Below are 11573 nucleotides of genomic sequence, written 5' to 3' on the forward strand. Positions count from 1 at the left end.
GGCCTTGGTGCCAGAAGTGCCAAGCGTCCCCAGTTCAACCACCAAGTTTGCAGGATTCCCAGATGTTTGGCTCATCCATGCTTGCCTTACAAATGTGCAGCTGCTTTCTAGGATGTGTTGATCCCAACTTCTATACACTATGTCTTTCTTCCTCTTCTTCTTCCCCTTCTTCTTCTTCTTCCTTCTTCTTCTTCACTTTTGCTGTGGAATGTATCTCCAGTTGAGGCACAAATGTTTGAATGCCTCCAACTTGTATTGCGCTTGAATGCCATAGAAACACAATACAACTCTTAATGTGTATATATTACCTGTGTCATCAAGATCAATGTCTGAATTACCTTACTGCAATGCCTGAAGGGCAATTCTTCCTTTGTTTCTGGAATGAACATTATGCATTAAACTTAGCTTCAGCAAAGCACCTGTTCTCTTTGGGTTTCTTTCATGCTTGCCCCTCACTCCTGCGCCAACACCCAACTTTGATCCATATCCCTGAGAAAATTAACCCTTTTGTGGGTGGGGGTGGGGCGTTTTACTCTTCAAAGAAAATTTGCACCATAAAATGTGGAAGGTTGGGGGGGAAAAAACAGCTCAGCGTTGTCTGGGAATTTTGTGGGCATACTGCCAAGTTGAATAAAATATTTTTGGGGGAGGTTAGCTCTGCCCCACATAATTGTTCACATAACATGTTGCAAGTGTCAGTGTTTGAAAAAGAAAAGGTTCTGGCCTCCTTTTTACTCCTTTGCCTAGTCCTCGGACCCTAGTTGGCACAAAAGAGTCTTTGAGAAAGTGTATTCTTGCAGAGTATAGCTGCTTTTATTCTTACAAAGTCATCTTCTCCAACCACGACCGACAGCTTTTACACACACCAAACTCAGCCAACTCTCTACCATCCAACCAACCAACCCACAACCACACACAATATATATATATATATAGGCATTTGTAGGTGAAAGGTTGCATGAGTCATGCAGTCTTTGCTGATATATTGTTGACCTCTGACTCATGCTGACACAGTTCCTTTTGTATTAAAGAAACAGCGGCTAATTTTAAGCCGTGACAGCACGCACACTAATTGAATGGCGACGTCCCTCAGCTTACGGTTGCAGCCCCCTCAAATATTTTATTCGGGGGAGATGACAAAGGCGAAGAAAAAGGCATTCCACTTCCGGGTGTGATGGCGTTGTGGTCAGACCATGTGGCCCCATGTCATGGCCCCTGGCCGGCCAATCCGGCGGCCAGGGGCCATAGCTTATCCCCTTTATAACAGCCACACAGCCAAGGGGAGTTCCCTCTTGTTCCAGCTTCCCTGGAGGCCTCGGGGTCTTGACACAGAAGCAACAACCAAGAGCTAATTGAGTTTGGAGGAAAATACCTCAGAGTTGGGTGGGAAATTTGTAGCGGGAAACAGCCCTATCCCCATAAGGGATAGTTCTTCAAATGTCTCAACCCCTTCTCCTTCTCAGGAGATCCCATGAGCTGCCACCCTGTTGCCTGCAGGCTCTATGAAAATGGAAATTTAGACCTGTCACACAAATGACAGCAGAGAAAATGTTTTCTTCTTCCATGTCCCATTCCATGAGGACATTCATAAACCTACATAAAGTAGGATTAAAGCCGCATAATGGAACTGGGAATTGGACAGCACCAATGAAGACTGTGGGGAAATACACTCCATACTATATACCATAAACTATATACCATTTCTCTTCTTTGGAAAGCAGACAACAACCCATGGCCTATTTAAAGAACAATAACTTCATAATGAGAAAATATTTTTAGCTCTAGCTGGGGGGGAGGAAACAGGTATTCCAAAATTGAGACAAAGTGGATTTATTCATCTCCTTCGTTATGATTGGAAGCAGGATTACCTTGAAAACCCATGGAAGCTTCACGCACAAGGAAGTCTGCCTCTGTTCACTTTGAAATTGTATTTAAAAGAAAAAAATCCTCCGCTCATACTCTAGAAACAAAATGAGACTGCTGACATACTCATGAAGCCACAAAATGAAGCAGCTCTTTTTCTACTTTTGTCCCCATCCTCCTTCTTCCTGAATTGTACATCGCCCCCATTCCTAAAAATGCAGGCATTTTGCAGAATGGCCATTATGAAAATGAGTTTGCTCAGTTCCTGAAGTATTAGTCTCTTTGGCTCACTTCAATAGCAGATGATTTGATTTCATGGCATACAAATTTCTCCTAAGTGGTAGGATTATAAATCTTTATTACAGAAATCCACAGAAATTTGTATTTGAGACACCACAACTTCCCACACCTCTGGGGTATAAAATGTGATAATTCTTTGTAGAAGCTTATTATGCTTAATTGCCATGGAAGGTCTGGAGGACACATAAATTTGCACATGGCTCTACGTTTGCTGCTATGGATACATAGAAGCATGTGGGAATGTTGCCTTCAACCTGCTCATGGGTCAGATAACCCCATGTCATGAAGTAGTGATCCTTTGAGCAGGTATTGCTGCGTGGGGCCCCTCAGGCAGGTGGGAACAATTAGTTCCAAAAGCGGGAGCATGTGATGGGGCTGGTTGATGGCCAGCATTCCCCAGCCGCTTCAAGTTTACCTCCATGAGGAGGCAGAGAACATGCCATGTATTACTGAGGGCCTTCCTGGTAGTGGCACCTGCCCTGTGGATCACCCTCCCATCAAATGTCAAGGAAATAAATAATGATCTGACTTTTAGAAGACATCTGAAGGCAGCCCTTTTTAGGGAAGTTTTTAATGTTTGCTGTTTTATTATGTTTTTAATTTTTAATATAATGTTTTAATATTCTGTTAGGAGCCACCCAGAGAGGGGTATGTATGTATGTATGTATGTATGTATGTATGTATGTATGTAAAGGTAAAGGGACCCCTGACCATTAGGTCCAGCCGTGGCCAACTCTGGGGTTGCGGCGCTCATCTTGCTTTATTGGCCGACGAAGCCAGTGTACAGCTTCTGGGTCATGTGGCCAGCATGACTAAGTCTCTTGTGGTGAATCAGAGCAGCGCACGGAAACACCATTTACCTTCCCACCAGAGTGGTACCTATTTATCTACTTGCACTTTGATGTGCTTTCGAACTGCTAGGTTGGCAGGAGCAGGGACCGAGCCACGGGAGCTCACCCTGTTGCGGGGATTCAAACTGCCAACCTTCTGATTGGCAAGTCCTAGGCTCTATGGTTTAACCCACAGCGCCACCCGCGTCCCTATGTATGTATGTATGTATGTATGTATGTATGTATGTATGTATGTATAAATATTGCTGTTTGATGTTCTGTAGCTGGTGCTGGAGAAGAAGGCAATAAAGTCTGGTAACCCATTCGTTGCCTGCATGTGGTTGATTAGTAGCTTGGAGGGAAGATTCAGGAAAGCGACCCCCTCCTTGGCACTCCATACCCTCCAACATTTCTCCAATGAAACTAGGAACATCCTAAAGAAAAGTGGGGACATTCCAGGATCAAATCAGAAACTGGGATGGCTTCTCTAAATCAGGGATGTCCCTGGAAAACAGGGACACTTGGAGGGTCTGAAATACTCGCAGGAGGGGGAGGGGAGCAATGTGTGTCTGTCAATCACTACCCCTCCTTAGGAAGCTCCGATTCATTACACGTTCCACCTTCTGTGCTTTCCTCCTTTCTTCTCACAGAGCTGAGTGAAACACTGATTCCTGATGGTGGATTTCAGCCCGGCTGAAAGACTGAGCTCACCTAATTTTACAGCAGGGAGTGACTAGGAGAGCACTGTCAATGTGTCATTGAAGTATGGTAATTACTCCTTTTGCACCTCAGGTGCAATTCCTAACAACTGTCTGGAAGAACAGGCTATAACAATACCCTGCAGCAATCTGGCATAAAAACCTCAAAGGGATGGCGTGGAGTCAAAATAGAAAGCCACAAAATTGCTTGGCTTCTAGCTTGACAGCAGAGGGAGATGTTCCTCTTAAGATTAGAGAGTAGCACGAGGGAGGGAGAGAGTGTTGTATCGGCTGCATTCGAAATGGAGCCTCTGTGGATGACAGCAGTCTACCCCTAAAGCACAGGCGCTAGGGCCAAACGACAGGGATAACTGGTGCCTTTGGACCTCTCATGGGAGGATCTGACTGGTCACAGTTGGAAGGAGGATACTGGATGAACTGGGTTGGCCTTGTGGTCTGGCAAGGCAATTCTCCATTAAGGGTTTTTCTGATCGTCCCCTAGAGCTTTCTACACCTGAGTAGTAATGTTGGCTACACATATAACGAATAGCTGGCCCAATTAAAGTGGCACCTTGGTGGTTGAACTTAATCCATTCCAGGAGTCCGTTCAACTCCCGGAACTGTTCGAAAACCAAGGCCTGGCTTCCGATTGGCTGCAGGAGCTTCCTGCACTCAATCGGAAGCCGCGTAGGACGTTTGGCTTCCAAAAAACATTCGCAAACCAGAACACACACTTCTGGGTTTGTGGCGTTCGGAAGTCAATTTTTCAGGAGTCAAGCCATTCAACAACCAAGATGCCACTGTAGAATCATTGAATTGTAGAGTTGGGAGGGACCATGAGGGTCATACAGTCCAACCCCCTGCAAGCCAGAAACCTTCTGTCCAATGTGGGGCTCAAACCCACGACCCTGAGGTTAAGAATCTCTTGCTCTACCAATACAAACACACACGATTGAGAGGTGCCATTATCATGTCCTGCCTGTGGTCTTCATGGAGGCATCTGGTAGGTCAGGTGTTAGAAACAGGGCAGAAAAGGGGAGAAGAGGCGGTGGAAAAAGAATGGAAAAAATTTAAATACTATCTACAGAAATACTGTAAAATTAATGAATGTTAAAGGGATGTTGGGTTGAAAACAAGCGGTGTTGGTTAAAAGATTAATAAGAATATGTAAATATGGATTGATAATGGTGGAAAATATATATTTTATTATAGGTTAAGATGTTGAGCAAGGATAAATGATAGAGGGTAAGGATTTGCTGAACTAAATATCTGAATACAAAAAGGGAGGTGTGAGGAGGTCAAGAAACCAGTGAATGAAGTATAAGATATGAAAATACTAAACTTTTCTGTTTTGTTTTTTTGGTGTTTTTTCTTCTTTTTTTCTATTCTGTTAACAGTTCTCTATTGTGTATTTCTATGTGTTTTGTTTGGTATTTTCTCATTTTTGTAGTTTTTTTTGGTTTTTGTATTCTATGTTTAAACTTTGAAGTGTTTGATTGTTTATGAAACTTTAATAAATATTACTTTAATAAAAAAAAAGAAACAGGGCAGAAAAGAGCAGTCAGAATGATCAAGGAGGTGCTTATAAAATTATGTAGGGCAGAAAGTGGATACTAGCTCATGGACAACCTGATCAAACAGTCTTATGTTCTTGTTTGAGGCTTGTCCATTAGGACAAATGTGGAACTACCCCCCTAACCATAGTTTGCCCTTCTTACAGGCAGACACTCCAGATTTGGGGAGCTGCCTGTCACCCTCCTCCTTCTTAACCTCAGTGTTGCCCTTGTATAACTCAGCAGAAAGGGGGATGGGGAGAAAACAAGCTTTAGCTGGCTCTCCCTGTCATTGGCTCTGATGCAACCTACAGTTTCAGCTTCAATGGAAATATAGGGGCTCAAATCCCCACTCAGCCATGACTTACACTGGCTGACCTAAAGCCAGTCACCATTTCTCATCCTAAGCAATCTCACAAGTTTGTTGTGAGAGAGGGCACATCACAGGTATCACCTTGAACTCCTCAAATGAAAGGTATGAATCTGCTCTGCCACTACAGTGGTACCTCGGGTTACAGATGCTTCAGGTTACAGACTCCGCTAACCAAGAAATAGTACCTTGGGTTAAGAACTTTGCTTCAGGATTAGAACAGAAATCGTGTGCCAGCAGCAGGATGCCCCATTAGTTAAAGTGGTACCTCAGGTTAAGAACAGTTTCAAGTTAAGAACGGACCTCCAGAACGAATTAAGTTCTTAACCCGAGGTACTACTGTATGTGATATAAGATGCTGAACTAGATAGCCCTTGGGCTTGATGAAAAGCTTTCCATAGAGCATACATTTTTCTCTCTCTTTCCCCTTGTGATGTGGAATATTTTTTAATAAAAAATTAGATTTCAAAAAGCTCTGGCCCTCTAAACATTGTTGGACGACAGCACCAATAATTCCCCAGCCAATTCCCCAACATGACCAATGCTCAGGGAAGATGGGGTTTATAGTCCAAAAATATCTTTGTTGGCCAAAGGCTCCCCCACGTGAGTCATAGAGCAGGAGTATTCAAAGAAGTGCCCTCCATATGTTCTGGAGCTCCAAGTCCCATCATCTCTAACCATATGACAACTTGGGTGAGACGAATTTGACGTGGAGACCAACAAATTCTGTAAGATGCCACACTGGTTACCTTGTGACAGAGGATGAAGTGAAAGGAAGGAGAAGAAAACTCAACAGAATCATTCTATAATATGCTGAACATTTTAATGTGAAAATGAAGGAAGGAGTCAGTGGAAATGACTCAGAGCAGCTGGAGATAAATGCAACATGGAACACTGAAAAAACAATAATCAGACATGTGGACATCACAAAGACAAAGCTGATAAATGATTGTAGGCTAAGCCAACAGGGTTGACCACCAATCTTCACTTTGGGCCATGTTGACTTAGTATCTTTCATAGTTGAAGTAGCTGTGGTAGAGGATCCTGGTTCATCAGTAATGGGTGGAATAGAAGGTGATAGGTGTGGCTGGGAAACAGGAGTCTGCTCTTAAGATAAGTATGCTAAGATAGGAAAAACTCAAAGGAATAAAGTAAAAGCAGCATCTGGATTGGTAAGAGAAGTGCTGAGGCCTCGCAAATCCCACAGGTTCCACAGTGGAGATTCTGGAGCACTCAGCATTTCTGAATACCACATTCATTCATTCAGCCAAGGATCAGAATCTTGAGTCTTCTTTCTTGGATGTTCTGTCAATGTTGTGTCTCGGATTTACATGGCCAGCCTTTTCCTTGGTAGGAAGCTCGGCCAAAAGGGACACAAATCCTTATGACACGGTACCCTGGAGGACACGGCAGACCAGGATAGCAGGGGATGCACCCTGTGATGGGGCGATACCCCCGAGGACATCCCCAACTCCGGCCAGGAAACTGTGGACGTTGTGGGTAGCAGCCTGGATACTGATAAGACAAGGAGTCAAAGCTGGAGAATGCATCCATTTCTGGCTCATAGAAGTCTTCCAACAGCATACTGTCATTCAGGAAAGACATGTTGGAGCAGGGAGGGTAGATCTGAAATGACATTTGGATGCAGCGATTATAATCTACTTTTCATTGGATTAAAAGAGAGGTGCAGAACCTCAGACCCAGGTGCCAACTACAGGCCCCTCTAACTAGCCCTCCAAACTCTTCCCAAGTCACACACCCTTCTTGAGAGCCATACCCCCTTTTCTCTATAGTTCAAAGCTCTCACTGACCCTGCTTCAAATCCCATTTATTTTTTGCCTGCCTAGAAGGTGTTCTTAAAATCTGTCAATTCCTCCCACTTTTCTGAAAGGAAGAGACAGAGGAGTGTGCAATTGCATGCAGAAATTTGCCCACTGCAGAAAAGGTGTCATTGACATTTATTACTCCTCCCTCTTTTGTCTCTGGCATCTCCCACCATTGGCTATATGTCTCTCAGAGAGAGGGGTGGGAAGAGAGAAAATTGGCCCAAGCTCCTGATCTTAGTTGTACATCTGACCAAAGGCTCATCCAGTCTAGCATCCTGTTCTCACAGTGGCCAGCGAGAGGACCCAATGGGAAGACCATAAAGAGGACCTTGTTGAAACAGCACTCTCTACATTGCTGTTTCCTAGCACTGGCATTCAGAGGCTTCCCTGCTTCTGACACTGGAGGTCTATCATAGGCACCCCAGCTGGTAGCAAGGACACTGTTGCCTAAATTTGCAACTGATCCCCCTTGTGGTGGGATTTCATGGCAAGAATGAATGCCTCTGCAATACATTGCATCCACCTTCTCAAAGCATGTTGCTTTCCTTTTACTGCATCTCTTCCATTGCATAACGAGAATGTGCCCACTTAAGGAAGGGGCCATAGCTCAGTGGCTGAGCATCTGCTTTGCATGCAGAAACTCCTAGTTTCAATCCACCAGGATCTCCAGGTAGGGCAGGAAAAGTCATTGAATTCCCATAACTCAAATGGCTCGTCATATTATTTTTGTTCCATGCAGAAGGTTCCACGCTCAACCACCAGCATCTGATGATAGGACTGGGAAGGGCCCGGTCTGAAATCCTGGAGAACACTTGTTGGTGAATGTAGACAGTACTGTACTGAGCTAGGTTGACCACCGATCTGACTCTGCAGAGAGCCCCCTCTGTTCCGTTTGAACCCCCCAAATTCCCCACAATTTTCTCTGTAGGAAATATTTTTAGGGACCTAGTGTCTCCAAACAATTCAGCTATGCCAAATTCAGAGACTCTTTTCTTATGTGTCTCCAAACAATTTCAGCTATGCCAAAGAGACTAGAACACCCATGAAATGGTGACCATTCATGAGAGGCATCTGAACACCAAACCACAGTTTGACAGAAACACTCGTTTTGAATATTCCTCCAGAATTTGGTGCAGGGGAAAAGTTGAACATTTATCTCAACATTTCACTCTGGGTAAAATTCAGTGGTGAGAAAAAATATCAAGTTAGTCTGATATTTAACAACCTACAGAGAAGAGAAGTATTTCTATAAGCAAGAAACCCACAAACAGGGAACAATTTACCTGGCTTCCTGCTGGATCCAAAGAGATACTTTCAGAATATCAGATGCTTCTGGAACAATCTGTTGGGAGACATCCCTTTTTATATGGTTTGTTGGCGTGCATAGAGGAAATAACTCTTGCTCAATTCCAGGAAATAAAAATTAATCGTTAGATCTTTAATTGTCAGCTGTTTCACTGAAGCGCCCTAATTATTTTGACTTCCCTGTTTAACGTTGTGTTTTTCACCCATCCTTCCCTTCGCAAAGGAAACAGGTAAACAGTGTGGGCTGGTGGTGTGGGAAGGGTGTCTGAGATTACTCGATACAGCTGGGATTCCATATCAGCTGAACGCAATGGAGCTTACTTCCGAGTAGACACATGAGGATTGTGCTGAAAGGGTTTTTTTTAGAATACATTGAAGAAAATTTTCAGCTGCGTATTCCCCCTCCCTGTTCTATAAGAATATTATCAGGGGGTGGGGAACCTGTGGCCCTCTAAATGTTGCTAGACTCCAGATCCCATCATCCTTAACAATCAGCCCTGCTTGCAGGCACTGATGTGGCGTTTGTTTATTTATTTATTTATTTATTTATTTATTTATTTAACCAAATTGCTGAATCATTTAATCAAAACCTTCTGTAAGAAAAAAAATAGTAGGTTACAAACTCTGCTAAAAGCTATAAAACTATGGAGAAGAGAAATGCATTATCCTTAACATGCAAATACAATAACGAAACATTGCATATATACACACACACAGAGAGAGAGAGAGAGAGAGAGAGAGAGAGAGAGAGAGAGAGAGAGAGACAACTAACTCAACCTGGTAGGCTTGGTGAAATTAAAATTTATCCCTTTTGTAAACCACTTTGAGGCTTTTTTTTAAAAAAAACAACGAAGCGACATATAAATGTCACATGATAACATAATTATAATTATAATTATTATTATTATTATTATTTGTACCCCGCCCATCTGGCTGGGTTTCCCCAGCCACTCTGGGCAGCTTCCATAGAAACCAAAAAAACCCACAAAAATATCACAGATTAAAAACTTCCCTGAACAGGGCTGCCTTAAGATGTCTTCTGAATGTCAGGTAGTTATTTATTGCTTTGACATCTCATGGGAGGGCATTCCACAGGGCGGGCGCCACTACCGAGAAGGCCCTCTGCCTGGTTCCCTGTAGCTTTGCTTCTCGCAACGAGGGAACCACCAGAAGGCCCTCGGCGCTGGGCCTCAGTGTCCGGGCAGAACGATGGGGGTGGAGACGCTACTTCAGGTATACTGGGCCGAGGCTGCTTAGGGCTTTAAAGGTCAGCACCAACACTTTGAATTGTGCTCAGAAACGTACTGGGAGCCAATGTAGGTCTTTCAAGACCAGTGTTATGTGGTGTCGGCGGCCGCCCCCAGTCACCAGTCTAGCTGCCGCATTCTGGATTAGTTGTAGTTTCCGAGTCCCCTTCAAAGGTAGCCCCACGTAGAGCACATGGCAGTAGTCCAAGTGGGAGATAACTAGAGCATGCACCACTCTGGTGAGACAGTCCGCAGGCAGGTAGGGTCTCAGCCTGCGTACCAGGTGGAGTTGGTAGACAGCTGCCCTGGATACAGAATTGACCTGCGCCTCCATGGACAGCTGTGAGTCCAGAATGTCTCCCAGGCTGCGCACCTGGTCCTTCAGGGGCCCAGTTACCCCATTCAGGACCAGGGAGTCCCCCACACCTGCCCGCCCCCTGTCCCCCCAAAACAGTACTTCTGTCTTGTCAGGATTCAACTTCAATTTAAAATGTTTTCAGCCTTCCTGATAGGAATAGGCAAGGAGTTCCACAGCACAGCGCTACCACACTGAAAGACCAAATCATTGCAGTTGCAGAAGGAAGATTGTGTAGCACAGATCTTATTTATTTATTTTCACAACACTCAGCTGGGCCTGGATGGTTTGTATTCTCAGGAGTAAGCTTGCCTTCACAAGTGGGGTTGCACCCCTGCTGGCTCTGCTGGCCAACCCCCCTCCTGTTCTCTCTTCATTAACCCCCTAATGTCAGAGCTGGTTCAGCTGCAGGTCAGAACGGAGACTCAGAGCGATAATGTTGATTCTTTATTCGAGGAAACAGAATACAAAGAAAGAAACCTCTGGCAAGACTGACCCCTAATAAAACAGTTACCAGAACTGTTGACCTGAACCTCCCAGTTCCCCTCTCTCCAGCTGTTTCCCCTGCTGTCTTAAACTCCATCAGCGAGGGGGTTGCCCTGCGACCTCTGGGTTCCTTGTTCTGCAAAATGCAAAGCCCTCCGTGCCCTTGGAGACAAGAGCGGAGGGGAGTTGATTACAGTAGGAATGGCAGGCTCCTGAGAATCTGTAGCAGCCTCAGCTCTCAGCTCCTCAGCTGCCTGTCCTACATCGGCAGAGCTTTCTGCCTGTTCTTCGTCTCTCTCACTCAAGCCTGTTGCTTTTTCAGCATACAAGGATTTTGCCCCACTCCACCCCTTCATCCTCTAACTCAGTGTTTCCCAACCTTTTTTGGGCAAAGGCACACTTGTTTCATGAAAAAAATCTCGAGGCACACCACCATGCCAGATGGGGAAAGGTCACTTTTTACTTATGTAAAAAAAAAATAAAAAATAGTAACAGCATAGAAGGTAATGGTTAGGCTAGCACCCCTCTTCCAAATATGCTAGGTTTTTATTTGCAGGGACTGTTCTACATGGGAAAGCATTCAGCACTGTCATTCTCCCATCTGTCATCTGAATTGGTACTATTCTGGGTCAACTTACTCTGCTGCATGTGTAGATGAAAATGGCACCAAGTGTGGGGGAGGGGGCAGAACAGGTTTCAGATACAGGATATTAAGCATACACGTACTTCAGATTGAACTG

The 11573-nt window shown here is 44.5% G+C and overlaps 1 long non-coding RNA gene across 1 annotated transcript; it reads right to left on the reverse strand.

The window, feature by feature from the left end:
* Positions 1-6415: 6415 nt before the first annotated feature.
* On the reverse strand, positions 6416-8920 carry LOC309520817. Its single transcript, XR_014214443.1, has 2 exons — positions 8724-8920; positions 6416-7240 (listed from the first exon to the last, which is right to left on the reverse strand). It is a non-coding gene; the product is annotated as an uncharacterized lncRNA (long non-coding RNA).
* Between the last annotated feature and the right edge of the window lie 2653 nt (positions 8921-11573).

Source organism: Podarcis vaucheri (assembly GCF_965113315.1).
Source record: "Podarcis vaucheri genome assembly, chromosome: 16".
In the NCBI taxonomy this organism is placed as follows: domain Eukaryota; kingdom Metazoa; phylum Chordata; class Lepidosauria; order Squamata; family Lacertidae; genus Podarcis; species Podarcis vaucheri.